The sequence below is a fragment of the Geotrypetes seraphini genome, chromosome 2, assembly GCF_902459505.1.
Source record: "Geotrypetes seraphini chromosome 2, aGeoSer1.1, whole genome shotgun sequence".
In the NCBI taxonomy this organism is placed as follows: domain Eukaryota; kingdom Metazoa; phylum Chordata; class Amphibia; order Gymnophiona; family Dermophiidae; genus Geotrypetes; species Geotrypetes seraphini.
In genome coordinates this window covers 45,408,129-45,423,257 of record NC_047085.1, presented here as the reverse complement: position 1 = coordinate 45,423,257, position 15,129 = coordinate 45,408,129, and positions in this window count along the sequence as shown.

Below are 15,129 nucleotides of genomic sequence, written 5' to 3'. Positions count from 1 at the left end.
CACTCCACAGAGGGCGACCTCGGCAACGAATATTCCCTAGGAGTATTGAAAGATCGGGCCGAGGTCGACCCACCAGGCCCCCCCGAGGATGGCTTCTTTGCCGGAACGGTGCCTGAGGAGGGAAGCGGGGATTACCCTGTTCAGCCATCCTGATGAATATTTGTGGAGCTCAGGGTTCCGAGCCCTCAGCATTCCCTCGCTTCCTTGACTCAGTCAAGAGCTTGAGTGCAGGCAGTTTGGCATCAATAGAATCCTTTAGGGTGCTGGATGAAGTTTCACTCTATGCAGGCTTCTGGGACTGGAGATGGGGCCTATCAGAGGGAGTGAAATACCTTCTGTAGTCCCGGGACAGCACTTCTGTGCACCATAAGGACGTAGAAGCTTTACCGCCCAAGAAACGATGTCTGCTCCATCTTAAGGTATAAGGAGTCTTGCCCTCTCAGGCCTTTACCCCAGAGTTTATTAATCTCCTCTGGCAGGCTTATGCACAAGGCAGAAATCTGCCAGGCCATTCTGCAAATGATTGGGCCAGCATGCTGACCTCGCTGGAGTCTGAGCATTTCCTCCCTAAAAGCAGAGACTAATCTGGACTAGGATGGTCCTTCAGACAGGGATTTGGAGGATGAGGGGTCAGATCTGATCTCTTTTCTTTCCCAAAGTGAGGCTTCCTTGATAGGTTACATTTAGTGGGCCAAGAGTTATTGACTATAGATCAAGAAAAAGATCTCTCCATCTGCCAATTTTTTAAGCCTTCTGCCCTAATGGAGAACATTATCAAGTCCCTCCAAGAACTGAAAATAGACCCTCTGCAAACCCTATCTTCACAGTGTTCTGAGCGGGGTCCAAGCTCAGCCCACGTCTTTCCTGTGGCACCCAGACATGAGGGTCTTAATCACAGAGCCTTGGGAGACCCCTGAAGGCTCCCTGAGAGTGGCTAAACTGTATCTCATGGATCAGGAATTCCAGCAAATGTTTGCTATTCCAAAAGTGGATTTCTTGGTAGCCCAGGTGACCAAACGTGCTTCCCTACCCAGTGAGGGAAGGGTGGTTTTAAATGATCCACAGGTTGCAGAATGGATATGATCCTCAAGAGACAGTTTGAGACTTTGACCTTAGGGTTCAAGGCTGCAGTTGCAGCCTCCTTCGTATCACATGTCAGACTAAGAAACCAGAGCCTGACAGATTGAATCCATACCTCAGCTTGTTCTGGCAGGAATAGACTACATTACATTAGTGTTTTACATAAGAACATAAGCAATGCCTCTGCTGGGTCAGACCTGAGGTCCATCATGCCCAGCAGTCCGCTCACGCGGCGGCCCCAACAGGTCCAGGACCTGTGCAGTAATCCTCTATTTATACCCCTCTATCCCCTTTTCCAGCAGGAAATTGTCCAATCCTTTCAGTTCAAAGCAGTTTACAAAAAGTGTTGGTCTGGGCAAATAGATCGCATGCATATTCATTGGGGAAATCCTGAAAACTCAACTGGATTGCGGCTCTCTTTCCCCACCCGTGAGTTAGTGTCAGCATTTCACCCACAGAGTCCAAGAAAAAGGTTTTGGACCTCAAAAGAGTATTTTTACATTACCTGGAGGTAACCAACGAGTTTCGTGTCTCAGATAATCTTTTTGTGTTAACCAATCAGGTGAGGTGAGGCAGGCCCACCTCCAAGGGTATTATCTCTAGATGGATTCATAGAGCTGTATCCTCTGCCTAACTTGGTTGCTGCAAGTACACCTGTCTCCTTGAATGTGCATTCGACAAGAGGAGTGGCCTCCTCTTGGATGGAAGCTCAGGCAATTCCACCTGAAGAGATTTTTAGATCAGTAACCTGGTCCTCACTTCATACTTTCACCAAATTTTACAGGGTGGACGTAGCAGCATGGGAGGATGCCATTTTTGGGTCTTCAGTACTATGAACAGGCTCCTGTATCCCACCAGAGAGTTTAGGGACTGCTTAGATACATCCTTACAGTTCAGCATACATTCCTATTGCACTAGAAAAAGAGATTAGGTTCTTACCTTGATACCTTTTCCAGTAGATAGGAATGGTATGCTGAACCCCTGTCCAGCAATTATCTGAAGTGCCTGCTTTCTGAATCAAGCCTTATGGTCAGCTTCACAGTTACGATTTCTTGTCAGTCAGACTAATGGGATTATGAAGTCTCTGTATATACTTAAAAGGGAGAAATGCTTGAGCTCAGGCTTGAGAAATGCTTGAGCTCAGGCTATTTTGTTCTTAACATATTTTTCTTGCATTCATGTTTCCTCTCAGAGGCTTGTTAATGTTTTCCTTGCACTACTATTCATTCAATAATTGTTTTACATTTATCTGAGCAGATCAGACACTTGGGGCTCCTTTTACAAAGGTGTGTTAGGGCCTTAATGTGCAGAATAGCGCACGCTAAAATGCCACGCACTAGCCGCTACGCCTTCTCTTGAGCAGGCAGTAGTTTTTCGGGTAGCGCTTGATATAGCGCGCGCTAATCTGGTGTGTGCGCTAAAAACGCTAGAGCACCTTTGTAAAAGGAGCCCTTGGTTTCGGGTAGTTCCCCTTTTTCTGTCTCTTTGCTGGCTTTGGTATAAACTGGAGGGCAGCAGAGACTAGGGAAGAGGAGAAGCTGCAAAGCTGTGATTGACATCTGCAGAATGCTCGTGAGCAGGCATGGACAACCCCATGGTTCAATATATCATTCCTATCTACTGGAAAAGATATTATCAAGGTAAGAACATGATCTCTTTTTCTTTCTCATGTACTCTGCAGCTCCTTTCTATTTCTTTTATTTGATTTCTAAATTGTTTTGATCTGCCAATCAGTGAAAGTTTTAATCCTCAGTATGAAGAAGAGGTGGGTTTATAAAATCATGAATGATGTAGAACTAGTTGATAGGCAATGGTTACTGATACTTTCCAAAAGAACTAGTGTTAGGTGATACATCATTAAACTAATAGCAGATTTAAAACAAATTGGAGAAGCACAAAATTAAACTATAGAATTTGCTGCCAGAAAATGTGATTAATTCTAGTAATATAGTTGAGCTTTGGATAAGTTTCCATTAACTTCTGTTTAGCTGGCCAGCTTTTGATGTCTGCGCTTTCTGCCCCTAGGAGTGAGCAGCGGTATCTTGATTTGCCGTTTTGTGCTGCACTGATCAGTGTTCATTCTGTCAGATCAACATCTTCTACAATTTTTGGTTACTCGCTGACAACAATCTTGATGGTCTTTTTTTTTTTTTTTTCTTTTACTAAAACTTGTTGAGAGAGGCTGATATGATTGGACCTGAAGAGCTCTATTTGCCAGGCTGTTGGATTTATGATGAAAAGTATCCCACATGAGAGAGAAATGGTTCTGGCATAATATGTATTAAAGATATACAGCGTTTCAGATACCCATAGAGCAGTCACCTGGAAAAGAATGAACATAAGAAGTTGCCTCCGCTGAGGCAGACCAGAGGTCCATCTCGCCCAGCAGTCCGCTCGCGCAGCGGCCCATCAGGCACATTGCCTGAGCAGTGGTCCCTGACTAGCTCTATAGCCTATCTCTACTCCTATTCCTGTAACTTACCTCTACTCTTATCCCTACAACCCATATCTACACCTATCTATACCCCTCAATCCCTTTGTCCTCTAGGAACCTATCCAAACCTTCTTTGAAGCCCTGTACAGTGCTCCTGTCTACCACAGCCTCTGGAAGCACATTCCATGTATCCACCACCCTCTGGGTGAAAAAGAACTTCCTAGCGTTTGTTCTAAACCTGTCCCCTTTCAATTTCTCCGCATGCCCCCTTGTACTTGTGGTTCCCCTTAGTTTGAAAAATCTGTCCCTGTCTACTTTCTCTATGCCTTTCAGGATCTTGAAGGTTTCTATCATGTCTCCCCTAAGTCTCCGCTTCTCCAGGGAGAAAAGTCCTAACTGTTTCAATCTGTCAGTATATGAGAGATTTTCCATACCCTTTATCAGCTTTGTTGCTCTTCTCTGGACTCCCTCAAGTACTGCCATGTCCTTCTTGAGGTACGGCGACCAGTACTGGACACAGTATTCCAGATGCGGCCGCACCATTGCACGATACAGTGGCAGGATGACTTCCTTCGACCTGGTCATGATACCCTTTTTAATGATACCCAACATTTTGTTTGCTTTCCTTGAGGCTGTGGCGCACTGCGCCGACGCCTTCAGTGTTGTGTCTACCATCACTCCCAGGTCTCTTTCCAGGTTACTTACCCCTAGTAGTGATCCCCCCATTTTGTAGCTGAACATCGGGTTCTTTTTCCCCACATGCATGACCTTGCATTTCCCTATGTTGAAGCTCATTTGCCACTTTTTGGCCCACTCTTCCAGTGTCGTTAGATCCTTTTGGAGATCTTCGCAGTCTTCCATGGTTTTAACCCTGCTGTATAGTTTGGTGTCATCCGCAAATTTAATGACCTCACATTTTGTTCCCACCTCTAGGTCGTTTATGTAGATATTGAACAGGAGCGGTCCCAGCACTGACCCCTGCGGTACTCCGCTTGTGACCCATTTCCAGTCTGAGTAATGTCCCTTTATTCCAACCCTCTGTTTCTTGTCCGCCAGCCAGTTTTTGATCCATCGGTGGATCTCCCCTTGCACCCCGTGGTTCCATATCTTCTTAAGCAGTCTTTCGTGTGGTACCTTGTCGAAGGCTTTTTGGAAGTCAAGGTAAATGATGTCTATAGATTCCCCTTTATCTACCTGGCTGTTTACCCCCTCAAAGAAGTACAATAAGTTTGTAAGGCATGACCTACCCTTACAGAAGCCATGCTGATTCGACTCTAGCTGCCCATTGTTTTCAATGTGTTCACAGATGCTGTCCTTAACCAGCGTTTCCATCATCTTTCCCAGGACCGAGGTCAAGCTCACCGGCCTGTAGTTACCTGGGTCACCCCTTGAACCCTTCTTGAAGATGGGCGTGACATTTGCTATTTTCCAGTTCTCCGGGATCTCTCCAGTTTTTAAGGATAGGTTGCATATTTGTCGAAGTGGCTCTGCTATTTCGTTCCTTAGTTCCTTGAGTACCCTTGAGTGAATGCCGTCCGGACCCGGCAATTTGTCAATCTTTAGCCTGTCTATCTGCCTGAGGACATCCTCTTGGCTTACCTCTAATTTGACCAGCTTAACATCTTGGTCTCCATTTACGATCTCCTCAGGTTCCGGAGTGTTGGTTGTGTCTTCCCTCGTGAAGACTGACGTGAAGAACTCATTTAACTTGTCCGCTATCTCTTTTTCATCTTTTACCACTCCCTTTCTGTTTCCATCATCTAAGGGTCCTTCTGTTAAAGCTATTAGGCTAATTACAGTTATACTATTGTTAATTTATCATGCAATTTATTTCTGCAATTTCTTTGAAGTATCCTAATACAGTGTCACGTGATTTTAACATTTGTTGTCAAACTTTGCCTTCTGGTACAAGGGTTGTTTGTTTTTTTTCTAAGTGGTAGAATGGCATAACATGGCAGGACAAACCTTAGACTTGGTACTTTAGATAATGTCGCTCAATCAAGTCAGTTGTGTCCGAGCTCACAGTCTTCACAGCTGAAGCTGCTGATCTTCCATTTGCTGGAAAGGCCTCTCTCCACCGTCACTCCAATTAAATGATTCAGGCCGCCTGCCTCCCTCTACTTTGGAGGCTGTGACTATTACATTCCCTTCTGGCTTTGCAACCACTACCGCCTCTGCTACCACCAAAGGCTCTATCTATCGGGCGAAGCAGTGGGGCTAATTGATAAGGGCAACAATTATATTTGTCCTGTAAGTGAGGACTCTCCCGCAGGATCTTTCAGAGAGAGAAAGAGATCATGGTTACTGTGGATGGGCCTACAAGTGACACAAAATATTGCCATAAAAATTATTACAAACAGGAAAAAATTTGACCATGTCATTCCCCTGTTAAAAAATGCACACTGACTACCAATTCTACACCGAATCATATATAAAATAGCCATCTTCTCCTTCAAGTCTCAAAACTCTAAAGAACCGGCCTTTATTCACAAACTTCTTATTCCTCATGAACGTACAAGAGTTCTAAGAGCTGCCTCTCAGCATCTTCTTCATACACCATCCTTGAAAATCATTAGCACACGTCGGGCCACCTCATTTGCAACTGCGGCTCCCACAGTATGGAATTCCTTACTGCTTCATATCAGGGCGGAAAATAATTTAGATAAATTTAAGGGAAATCTAAAGTGTTACCTCTTCCAAGATGCATACGACTGCTAAATAGACTTGGATACAGCCAGAGTTGTTTAATAATCCTTGTTCCCTAGCCTCCCTACTATGGCTTAACTTTCATGTATTCTTTACTTTTAATTTGTTGTTCTTCCTACTTTCTTATTCTTATTATGTTTGTCAAGTATTGTTTAGTGGGTATTTATTTGTTCATTGTCTTCCCCTTTTAATACAAATTGTAAAATGCTTAGAAGTCTTGATTTGCGCTTTATCAAAATTTTAATAAATTTGGAAACTTGGTCATGTTTCTATATTTCTCTCCCCTCCAATACCTCCTGTTTGTGACAAGCAAAAGCCTCTAGTACTTTCGGATTTGATGGGATTTCAGAGGGAGAGACCCTCACTCTTCCTTTACATTTCAAAGGCACAAAGGTAAAAAGCAGAGCTGGTTTCTCAAGTGTCCTTTCAGTTGGCCATATTTCTCTGCCCCTCAACAATAGATTATTTGAAGGTAACAAAAGTTTTTAAATGGTACAATTTTTATCATTGCTGAAAATAACATTGAAATACTGTACTTCATTTTCCATTAACTTTCCACAAAGCATTAATGTTTCTCATAATACAGTGATTCAAAAAATATGCAACTACTTATCTGAAAGAATTAGTCCAAATGGTTCAGGAAAAACAGCACATTGTTTTATGGAAGCTTAATGGAAAATCAAATATTATAAGAGGATTCTTTTTTACCAGTTCTTGTTTTCAGAAGCATTGCAAAGCCTAAAGAGATCATCCTTACCTTGATAATAACAAAAATACAAACGAAATACTCCACTGAAAAGTCAACAAAGACACTGAACAAAAATGTGGAGCAGGTATATATCACATCAAAATTTTCATTCACAAATTCTTTAAATGAGGATATGTTGACTGGTTAAATATCCTAAAATTAAATGTTGTGAATGAATTCACTATAAAGTATAACATTTAAAAGGTGTTAACTTGATGGACCTATGACGATGTGACTGGAGCCCGATAAGTTGGAGATTAGGTTAAGTCTGATATACACATGCCATCTGACAGTCCAAGAAGAAATTTGTTGTTTGTGCCATTCTGTTTGATTTGATTTACATTAATGGATCACACATTTGAGACTCTTTTATCATAGTCATCATACGCCACATGGCAGCATCACTTTTAAACCCATGTATTGAGTAGCATTTTAAAAAAGACTCCAGAAACTATGGTGATAGCCATGGTGACATCTCTGTAGGATAGCATTTTCCTAGACTAGAGCCAGAGCCAGGTCAGGTTTTCAGGATATCCACAGTAAATATGCATGAGATAGATTTGCATCTCAAGGAGGCAGTGCATGCAAATCCATCTCATACATATTCATTGTGGATATTCTGAAAACCTGACCTGGCTCCGGCTCTCGAGGACCAGAATTGCCTACCCCTGCACTAGTATATTGGAATAGGATCTGCTGACATAGAGCCTCTTCTAAAACAGATGGAGAAAAAGAAGTTCAGAGCACCCGCCCTGTAGTCCCCAGGGTCCTAGGCTGGAGCCGGTTCAAACCCCGGCTCCAACAATTTTTTTTAATGTTAAACGCATGAGTGAGTGTTATATGCAATGTACAACAGGCTGGGAGAATTAACCCACCCAAAACAACCACTACTATCAGTTCCTGGCTACATATTAAGAGCTAAATCAATCTGCCTGACACCAACTACACAAATTAGAAATTGAGAGTGCTAGGGAAACCAATATAGTTATTGCAACAGGAAGAGACATATTACCCGCAACCATGAATTTCCTACTAATTTTACTGGTATATCTAATAGGTGGTAGCATCAAAGAAGTTAACTCACTTTATCCACAACTATGCTCAATCCACCACCCTGATCTATCAATCAAGCACATAATTAACCCACAAGAAGACAGGGTAAATCATATTGACGTAATCTCGAATAAAGGAAGACATCAACGAACCCCTAAAAAAAGAATAAGGAAAGTAAAAACTATCAGAACCACTACTCCTATCAATATCACATCTGCCTCTGTTCCCTGTGCTTATCTCAATACGAGATCTGTCAGGAATAAATCTTTCCTAATCAAAGATTGGATCATCAGCAAACAAATAACCTGTCTTTTTCTTACCGAAACATGGCTAATGTCTGATGAAGATCCAATAATAATTGATCTTCTACCAGATAATTTTAAAATCTTTATGCTAAACCGTGAGGGAAGAAAAGGGGGAGGATTAGCAATTATTCTTAAGGAAGGATTTGAGTTTGAACTATTGGATTCTAAAATAACCAATCAGCTAGAAATATTAGCCTGTAAAATCAGCAATAAGGACTATTCTATGTCCCACCGAAAAGCTGGCCAAAAGCCAAAGAGGACTTTTGCGAATTTGTCCTACATAACTCAATTAATCCTTCCTACAGTTTCATCGCAGGTGACATAAACATACACCTAGATGAGGAAGACAATCCAGATATGAAAGACTTTAAAAACTTTCTATCTCTACTCAATTACAATCTCCCCCTACCCACACAAACACATGAAAAAGGTCATCACTTAGATGTAGTAGCTATGTCCACAAAGGATATTTTAGACCCTGCCATCTCTCTACTCAATGGCACCTGGTCTCATGATATCTAGTCTGACCATTTTACCTACTATTTCAAATTAATCTGGACTCATTCAAAATCTAAAACACACCCAAAGATAACAAGAGAACATCACACCAAGGGGTCATATCAATCCAGAAGAATATTGGTCACAATATGAATTCCAAGTGGAGTTAGGAGAAGAAGTCGATTTCTAGGATCACTGGATGAAAACTAGCACAGCCATTTTAGATGAAATAGCCCCTAAACTAAAAAGCAAAAGCTGCGCAAATAAATATAACAAATGGTTTGACACCGAACTTCTAAAAATGAAACAACTAGTAAGAAGGCTAGAAAGAATTTGGAAAAAAACAGGAGAATTGTCAGACCGCAACAACTGGAGATCTAACATAAAAATCTACAAACAATTGATAAAAGATAAAAGTAAAGCATTCTACTCTTCTAAAATCAAGCACTAGTTCAAAAGGAATCAATACAAAAGAGCTGTTCAACTTGATTACAAATTTAGTTGACACCACACACCACACTCAAATTGTGCACAATATTAAACTACCTTCAGCTAATGATTTAGCACAGCATTTCGATTCAAAAATTAAAAACCTAAGAAACTGCTCAACAAATGACAATTAGCTAACATACAAGAACATGAAATACCAGCAGACATGATCTGGAGTTCCTTTCAAGATTTAGGATGGAACAATTACATCAAACTATATAACAAATAATCTAAATCATTCTGCAGTCTGGACTCATGCCCCCCAGAAATCATGAAAGCGGCTCCTCTAGAATTTAAACTATCTCTGCTGAATTACTTAGCCCATAATCTAAAAAATAGAAAATTCCTCACTAATAATGGTCACATAATAATAACCCCAATTCCAAAAAATTGTAAAGAATCATCAGTGCTGGTAACCAACTATAGACAAATAACATCTATTCCATTCATCGTAAAAATCATGGAAGGATTGGTATATTCCCAACTGCTGCAATATCTTGATCAGTTCTCTCTCTTGCATGAAACTCAGTCTGGCTTTAGACCTTTGTTCAGTACTGAAACAGTAATTGCGGCCATCTTAGATAATCTGCGTCTCTTGTTCAGTAAGGGCTTTAATGCCCTGATCATGCAATTTGATATGAGCTCTGCCTTTGACTTAGTTGACCATGGAAAAATGCTGCAATGCCTAGATGCAATTGGTATTAGGGAAGAGGTGTTGGAATGGTTCTGAGGCTTCCTTATGTCCCGCACCTATCAAGTACGTTTCAATTACGATCTCTCCGATACCTGGACCAATCAATCTGGCGTACCGCAAGGATCACCACTATCCCCATTGCTTTTCAATGTCTACATGTCCTCACTAGGTGTGCAACTGACCCAGCAGGGGATAAAAGTATTCAGTTACGCAGATGACTTTACGATCATCATTCCATTTACTAACTCTCTCTCAGAAACTACTCCCAAGGCATCAGAAGCATTAAATCTGATGGAACAATGGATGATTGAATTCAAACTGAAACTTAACTCGGAAAAAACAAAATTTTTTGTAGCTTCGCCACACCTGCTTGACACCAAAACACCACTATGCATCAGTAATCTTAGCTATCCTATTCAGTCCACTATGAAGGTACTGGTTGTAACACTAGACCGGGGGTCGGCAACCTGCGGCTCCAGAGCCGCATGCGGCTCTTTTCCACCTTTGCTGCGGCTCCGGTAGTGTGTCACGCAGGTATGCAGCTTACAAGTCCGGCGTCGCGGCGGGAAATAGCCATGCTGAGCAGTGAGCTCAGCACATACACAGATGAAAGCCTTGCTTGCTGATTGGTCCGGCAGCCCCGCCCCGCCGTGCCGCCGGACCAATCAGCAAGCAAGGCTTTCATCTGTGTACGTGCTGAGCTCACTGCTCAGCATGGCTATTTCCCGCCGCGACGCTGGACTTGTAAGGTGCACGCCTGAAAAAGAAATCATCCTGGCCGGGGTCGGTGTCATGCTCCGGAGATCTACAGCCTTCCTATCTCCTTCTCCCTTCTACCTGCTTCCGGCCACATCCCCTGCTCCGCGGCTCTCTTCGGCAACTCAGCAGCAGCGATCGACACAAGCTTCTGACGTCAGGGCCTACCCTCTGCGAGTCCCGCTTGTTTCAACTTCCTTTTTCCACAAAGGCGGGACTCGTAGAGGGAAGGCCTCGATGTCGGCAGCTTGTCTTGATCACCGCTGCTGACGAGTTGCTGAAGAGAGCCGCGGAGCAGGGGGGTGTTGCCAGGTGCAGGTAGAAGGGAGAGGGCCAGATGCAGGACTCGTGGGTGAGGGAGCAGAAGAGAGAGAGAAAGAGAGAGGGGAGGGAAACAAAAGGAAATATTTCATACTGGGCTGGGCCGGAGTGGAGGGAGGGTGGAAAGATTCTAGCTACAGGGTGCAGTAACAAAGGAAAAGGGGGGAAAGCTGAAAATGGAGATAGTGACACAAAGAAGAGAAAGGGTAAGCAGGACCTACTGAATAAGGATAGAGATACAGAGGGGACATGAAGAGGAGGTGAAATAGAGACATAGAAGTAATGCTGAAAAAGTGTGTGGGGGGGGAGATAAAGACATTGAAAGGGCAAATGGTGAACATGGCGTAAAGATAAGGACAGAGACAAATGAAGATTCTGAAAAAGTGGTGAGATAGGGATATAGGTGAGATGGACACAAAGAAGGATGGACACAAACCATGATGCTGGAAAATAGGTGGAATGGTAATTCTGACAGACACAGAAGGGAAATGCTGGATCAAGGAGAGATGGGGCTCAGGCTGGATGGAATGAGGAGAAATGCCTTGTTGGCCCGGAACTTCCTCTCCTACGTCAGAATTGACGTCAGGGAGCGGAATGCTGGTCAGCGCAACACTTCTGCAGGGAAAGCTTGGGACGGCGGTGGCTTGGGGGCTGTTCCCCGATTGCGGTGGCAGCAAACCGAGTGGCTTGGGGGACGGCACGGAGACAGAAAGAAGGGGGAACAGGGAGACAGAAAGAAAAAGTTGGGGGAGAGAATGAGGTCTGGAGGAGAGGAAACATACAGGAGGCTGAAAGAAAGGAAGAAAGATTGGATGCACAGTCAGAAGAAGAAAGTGCAACCAGAGACTCATGAAATCACCAAATAGCAAAGGTAGGAAAAATGATTTTATTTTCAATTTAGTGATCCTGTATATAGCATTAAGATAAGAAACAATATATGCAGTGTTAGATTTGTTTTATAATGGTTTTGCGGCTCCAAGTTTTTTTTTCTTTTTGAAAACGGGTCCAAGTGGCTCTTTATGTCTTAAAGGTTGCAGACCCCTGCACTAGACCAATGCTTAACCATGAAGGACCAGGTAGACTCCTTAATCAGAAAGGGCTTTTTCACTCTCTGGAAACTTTGATCCATTAGAGCATATTTTGATATGCCAGCATTTAGAATCCTGGTACAATCCCTTATACTGAGTCAACTTGACTACTGTAACATAGCCTATTTAGCAATCTCCAAAAAGAACATGCAACGATTACAATTAATGTAGAATGTGGCGGTCAGACTGATTTTCGGCTTAAAGAAGTTTGATCATGTAACACCTTAGTACCGACAGCTGCATTGGCTGCCAATGGAGGCACGCGTGAAGTTCAAGTTCGCCTGTTTCTACTTTAAAGTACTATATGGCCTAGCCCCTAAATACATAACTGTCCTTTTCTCCTTCTCAGCCAACAAACATAAGAGAAGCTCACATTCGATCTTTGTTTCCCCTCCAGTTAGAGGATGCAAACTCAAAAGACACCATCAACACCTTCTCTCGCATCAGGCAGCATTATGGGGTAAAGATCTAGAACAATTGCTTACACTTACGCCTACTACCTATGGGGAATTTAGGAAACGCTTAAAAACATATCTGTTCCTGAAATATCTAGGTAGCTGACCCGTACAACTCTCTCTCCTCAATAACTGATCCCTTGAACTGTTAATCTCTAGCTTCCACCATGTTAAGTTCAATCTCTTTGTACCTTCTTTTAATCTTTTAACCTTCTTTTAATCTTTGTAAACCGCATAGAACTTCACGGTCCTGCGGTATATAAACTGTTGTTGTTATTATTATTATTATTATAAAAGATCAATGGACATAAAAATTTATGCTATGAGATACTAGCTGGGAGTGGAGGAGCAGTGTAATGGTTAATGCAGTGGGTTAAAAACCAGGTTCAATTCCCACTGCAGCTCTCTGTGACTCTAGGCAACTCACCTAACCTCCATTGCCCTAGGTATAAAAAATAAGGGCCATGCTCTCTAAATGGCACTTTTTAATGTAAGCGCTTAAGTTAAGTGAAAAAACACCAGCTCATAATGCCACTATAGGTGTGGCTAATGCCGGTAGGCGCCTCTGGAGGCATGATTCACATCAAAGGTAGGTGCTGGAAATGTAGGCCTATATTTCTGGTGCCTATCTTTGCCAGAGGTGTGATTTGTTGTTTTTTTTAAACAGTGCCATCGCGAGATTGACATGTGATCGGTGGCTACTTTTAAGGCAGCTGCCAAATGGCACCATTTATAGAATCCAGCAGTAAATGCCTGTATACAATATATAAACTGATTTGGTTATATTCACAGAAAGGCAGTACTGTGGTACCTCGGTTTACAAGTGCACCGGTTTGCGAGTGTTTTGCAAGACGAGCAAAACATTTGCAAATTCGGCGCCTCGGAAACCAAGCGTGTCTCGATTTGCGAGTGGCGCCCCCACGATCGGCACCCTTCCCCCTGCGATTGGGCACCCCTTCCCCCCCCCGCTGCGATTGGGCACCCCCCCCGCCGCTTCTTACTGTCATCTGGGCACCGGCATGTCCTGTGCGTTGGTGCCGGTGCCCGAAGATCGGCCTCCTCTTCTTGCTAGGCCTTGAGCATCTGTGCATGCTCAAGGCCTGGGAGTTCACGTTCTCTCCGAGAATCTCGGAGAGAGCGTGAACTCGCAGGCCTTGAGCATGTGCAGCTCAAGGCATAGCAAGAAGAGGAGGCTGATCTTTGGGCACCAGCACCAACGCATAGGACATGCTGGTGCCGGTGCCCAGATGACAGTAAGAAGCAGCAGGGGGGGGTGCCCGATCACGGCAGGGGGGGGTTGCCCAATCACGGGGGGGGGGAGGGTGCCGGATCGCAGGGGGGGCCTTCGTGGGGGGCAATGCCGGTTCTCATGGGGGGGGGGGAGGGATAGAGCAGTGACGCTGGCCTCAGGTGGTGGGAACGTATCAAAGTGAGTTTCCATTATTTCCTATGGGGAAACTCGCTTTGATAAACGAGCATTTTGGATTACGAGCATGCTCCTGGAATGGATTATGCTCGTAATCCAAGGTACCACTGTATATCAAATTCCATCCCATCCCTCCCCCTCCCTTTCCCTTTCCGTGCCAGAACATACACATTTTTTGCCATTTTAGAAACCTAAATAACATATTTTTCGCTCCATAAGATGCACTTTTTCCACCCTAAAAGATGTACTTTTTCCACCCCCAAAAGTGGGTGGAAAGGTGAGTGCGCCTTATGGAGCGAAGACAATTTTTTAAACACCTCCCTGCTGCCCCCTGGTACTTTTGTTTTAAATGCTGGCATTCCAGCACGGACTCACCAGAAGCTTTCCGTGCTCCTGCTGGACGGCTGCCTCCTTTGTAGCTGCAGAGCGGCGAATAAGGCAGGAGCGTGAGCTTTTCAGTTCCTGCCAGGTCCCATGCCACTCCATGAATGGCTGCCATCAGTTCTCGTGAATCTTGAGAACTGACAGAAGCCATTCATGGAGCGGCGTGGGACCAGGCAGAATGCGAAAAGATCACTCTCCTGCCCTATTCGCCGCTCTGCAACTACAAATGAGGCAGCCGTCCAGCAGGAGCGTGGAAAGTTGATGAGACTGTGCTGGACCACTGGCATTTTTAAAAAGGTACAGGGGCTGGGGGCTGCGGGCTGCCTACCACCAGTCGTACCTACGTGTAGAGGAGGAAAATCCAAGAAAAAAAAATTTTGCACCAAATTTTTTTTCTTGCTTTTCCTCCTCTACAAGTAGGTGCGTTTTATAGACCGAAAAATATGGTGGCTTATTCCAAACCTATCATAGAGTCTGGTATCCCTTGTTAGTTTTACATTTCATTTTCGGGGGGGGGAGGAGAACAGCCACCACTGTAGGATGAAGAAGATGTGCTCTCCTAAATTTTTACAGAAGAGAGGTCCTCAATGGGAAGTATTTTTAGAAACTTTGATGGCCTAGGTATACAAATCTAAATCTGGACATAAGACATGCATTACCCTTTTGAAATGGGGAATACATGTTCAATTTGT